The sequence below is a fragment of the Battus philenor genome, unplaced genomic scaffold (genome assembly GCF_028537555.1).
Source record: "Battus philenor isolate CCGP_79_NKW_IND1 unplaced genomic scaffold, ilBatPhil1.0.hap1 SCAF_3, whole genome shotgun sequence".
Classification (NCBI taxonomy): domain Eukaryota; kingdom Metazoa; phylum Arthropoda; class Insecta; order Lepidoptera; family Papilionidae; genus Battus; species Battus philenor.
Window position 1 is genome coordinate 1,375,939 of NW_027181693.1, and position 4,353 is coordinate 1,380,291.

A 4,353-nucleotide genomic window follows, 5' to 3' on the forward strand; every position below is an offset into this window, starting at 1 on the left:
TGAAATTATAGTTTTTGCTTCTAAACATTTTGTTATTCATTTGTCGATCATTAGTTTAAAATCTTAAATTTTCCTTGTGTTTACTGGTAGATTATTTTTTCAAATACCATTTAGTTCTGTGATGGCTGCAATAGGAGTTTAAATAAAATAAAGTAAAATTGTTATTTTTGTTTTCACCGTATCTTTGGCATCCGTTTTAGTGAAATCAACATTATTGATCATTATATCTCCCAAAGCGACAGACTTGTCTGCTGCCAAATGGGCTGCGAATTTGAGATACCTCCAAATGACTTGCAAAAGTATTTATTTTTTTATAATAACAGCAGATTCGGGGCGAGTTGAACTTTGATTTATTTATTACGTCCATAAAGGATCATTTGAAGTGACCATTATGAGGAAAATGACAAAAACGGCCATTTATACATCGGCGTGTCTTTTAAATTCCAACACGATCGCTTGACCAGCATTTAGAGTTTTTCGAAGTCGTTAACAAGTTCATCTGACTACAAAATACTGCAACTTTGTAAAATTTCTCTTATTAGGATGTTTATTTCAATTCTTGTATTTTATTTAATTTTTTCTTCTCGTCATATTATTACGGTTTAACTAATTATATACGTAACAATTTATGGATCATGTTTTATGAGACTGTCTCTTGGAGTTAAAAGTAAAACTCCAATGCAGAAAGCAGAACAAATTCTATTTGTATGGTATTGTTTCTGTGAAGTTTTTGCTGTTAGCCCTAAGACTTTTATAGCTTCATCGGAAATGAGTTTACGGAACGGAAGGTTCTGTGAACTATTTTAAAAAAGCATTCGGGTTTTTGATCCTGCATTAGACACTCAGATGGAGGATTAGGCAGTAGAGGCGAGGCTTTCCTGGTAGAGTCAGTGTAGTTTTTCGTGTACCACTCGGCAATGTTCGGAAGAATACTGATCCTACCTCGGATCGCCCACGCTGTTCGTGGCGGCATTTCGTAACAGATGGTGGATAGTGTTGTGTTTGGTTTTTAAGCATCGCATGGGTTTTTTCGTGCTGTCAGCTGTCGCCAGTTGAGTGGTTGATGTAGAGATTGAGTTAGTCCTTGCAGAGCTGCGAGTATCAAAAGTGTATGATGTATGGTGAATTGTAAGAATCCTGTGATAGGATCCGTAAGGACGTGTTACGAGGTTTCTAAAGGAGGAAAAATTCTATTTGCCGAAATCCTTATATCTATACAAAAGCTTAAAACTACGTTGACGAATCCTATGACTAACGTAATTTGTAGAACCAATCACAATCCCTAATTTACAACCAATCACGTGCGTCGTTTATGTACGAGCGATGGAAGATGTGTGCGACAAAGAAAGGTATAAAAATACGAACACGCCCAGCTTTGTAGCACGCAGTAATTAATGAAGACAATTGTTGTCGCTATTGTGAACTACGTTAAAATACTTTGTGCCTTAGGATATAACTATAGAAGGCACATAATATACCCAAAGAAACTTACAAAAGTATTGAAAAAAAAAGTCAAGATTTCAACTAAAAAATCAGTTTTATAGTTAATCAATTTATTTATTTTCATTGCCCAAGACGTTGTGTTTTTACCATAAATAAACTATTTTCTCAAATCACAGCGACAAAGTTGTAAGTCTCTAATTTTTAGTGCGGGGTATTAAAAACTTTTTTGAATAAGTGTTCCCCCAAAAGGTATGCAATAAAAATGACTTTAGTACGTGTAGGCAAGAAAGGACCAACAAAGTTGTTACACAGATTAGTGCTAAACACCGAGTCTCGGTGTTTAGCACTAATCTGTGTAACAACTCCTGAAGATGCCCCGTGGAGGGGTGAAACACGTGTTGAGTGGATTTACGGTGGCGGTTGTGTAGTTGGCATTGTCTGTCGCATGCGCATTTACGAGCGGGCTGGCGGGCGGTGCACTTTCATGCACGACAACCACTGCATATGCGGAGGTGGCTAGATGTTGGTCCTTTCTTGTTTAGGATGGACTTCCGCAATGTAACGCCTGAATCTATTAAATATTTAAGATCAGCATGCCTAGCTGAACAGGCGAGGTTATACATCAAATTAACTAAGTTACATCGGGTGGCAGCTCAAAACGTTTGGTTTAACCAACAGTGTAAGCGGTTAAATGTAATTCCGGGTTATATTAATATTCGTTCCAACACGGTCAGCCATGCGGCTGATATGGCTATACGTAAGGCTCAGAAGGTCTGGTTAGAAGCGGAATCTCGCCGGTGGTTTAAGATTAGAGATAATCTGAAATTACATTTGAAGGTATTACATACCGAGTTAGTTTACAATTTACATAATGTGGAATTTGACCTTTTAGACCAAAAGGCAAGAGATTTCGCTTCACAGGCAGCGCATGATAAATACATAATTCAGTCACATAAGTTACGTAGGTTAACATCAGCTCAACATGGTGGTGGAACCGGTGGCAGAAATGGTGGTGTACATAGAGAAGTAGGGCAATGTAATAACGGTGGTAGCGCCGGTAATGGTGACGGGCAGTCTGATCATGTTTTCTACCCACGGGTAAAAAACATGACTACCATACAATTAACCAACAAAGAGTTAACATTTCTGGAGAAGGGTAGCAAATATAACATAACACCAATACTAACACAAAAAGAAAGGGAGGAACTAGCAATAGATTCGGAGATAGCATGCGTGATGAATGGTAAAGGTAATACGGTCAGGGCGGTGGTGGCTGAGGAATTAAAAAAGCACGATTCACCTAGTAACACGTCTGTGGACGAAATCAGAGTGGCGAAATCATTAAAACGTAAAATTAGAGACAATAATTTAATAGTTACGAAAGCTGATAAGGGTAATAGTATAGTTATTTTAGATCACAATGATTACATTGGAAAAGTCAATAATATAATTCACAGTGGTGATTTTGTTGCTCTGCGCTCGGACCCAACAACCCGCTACAACACAGAAATCAAAAAAGCTATAGATAGTTCCAAGTTCGTTTTTAGTCACGAAAATTCATCAAAACATATTGTTCCGATGAATCCGCAGCCACCTGTGTTGTACGGGTTACCTAAAATACATAAGGAAAATGTTCCGGTACGTCCGATAGTTTCATGCATTGGCTGTCCAGCATATCAGTTAGCTAAAAAGTTAAAAAGTATAATAAAATCAAAATCGGCATTTTCTCCAAAATATAGTTTACAAAATACTCTCGATTTGATAAATAAAGTGAAGGATGTTACCTTACCAGAAAACTCGTTGTTCTTATCTCTGGATGTAGATAATCTTTTTACCAATGTCCCTTACCAAGAGAGCTTATCATTATTATCAGATCTATTGGAGAGAAGGGCACTGCATCCGGAGGAGCTGAACGAAATAGCAACGTTAACAAAAATTTGCATGCGACAAAATTATTTTAGGTTTAACGGGAGTTATTATAGACAGAGTGAAGGATTGGCTATGGGATCTCCGTTATCCCCTTTGATGGCGGAGATCTTCATGGACAACTATGAGAATAAATATATTGTGGGTAATAGTAACATCCTTTACTATTATAGGTATGTGGATGATATTCTTATATGCTGGACAGGTACAAGGCAAGACTTGGACAATTTTGTAACTAATTTAAATAAATTTCATCCAAAAATTAAGTTTAAATTAGAAGTTGAAATTAACAATTCAATTAACTTTCTTGATATCACGATCAAAAAGGAACATTGTCAGCACGTTTTTGAAATATATAGAAAGCCAACTGATACGGATTTGGTAATTCCATCCTCTTCTTGTCATCCTTGGCAACTTAAGCTTGCGGCCTTCAATTCATATATAAATAGATTGATGACATACCCGTTAAATGTAGCAGCATATAATAAAGAACTTAATACTATTTATGCAATAGCTGTTGCAAATGGCTACGAGCGGAGAATGGTGGATGGTTTAATTAGGAAGAAGATGAACCAGCGAGTGAGGGGCCTTTTATACTCAGTGACACCTGAACGCGGTGTCCAAAACTGTAGGTCTAGTTTAGTGTATTTGGGACCAATATCCGAAAAATTATCTAAAATATTAAGAAAAAACGGCGTTTCTGTTTCATTCAGAACCAACAACACTATTCGGCGTGCGATTTGCAACGGCAAGGAAAAAACAGAGGTTGACAAAAAGTCGGGTATTTATAGGTTGAAGTGTGGTGGGTGTAAAGGGGTGTACGTGGGTCAAACTGGTCGAAGTTTCAACATTCGTTATAAGGAGCATATTTCCGCAAATAGAAATGATCGCCCTGAAAGATCTCATTTTTCTAAACATTTATTAGAGACTGGACATAGTTTGCCCCATGGTCATTCCTATGACGTGCTGCACACCTGTAGCAAA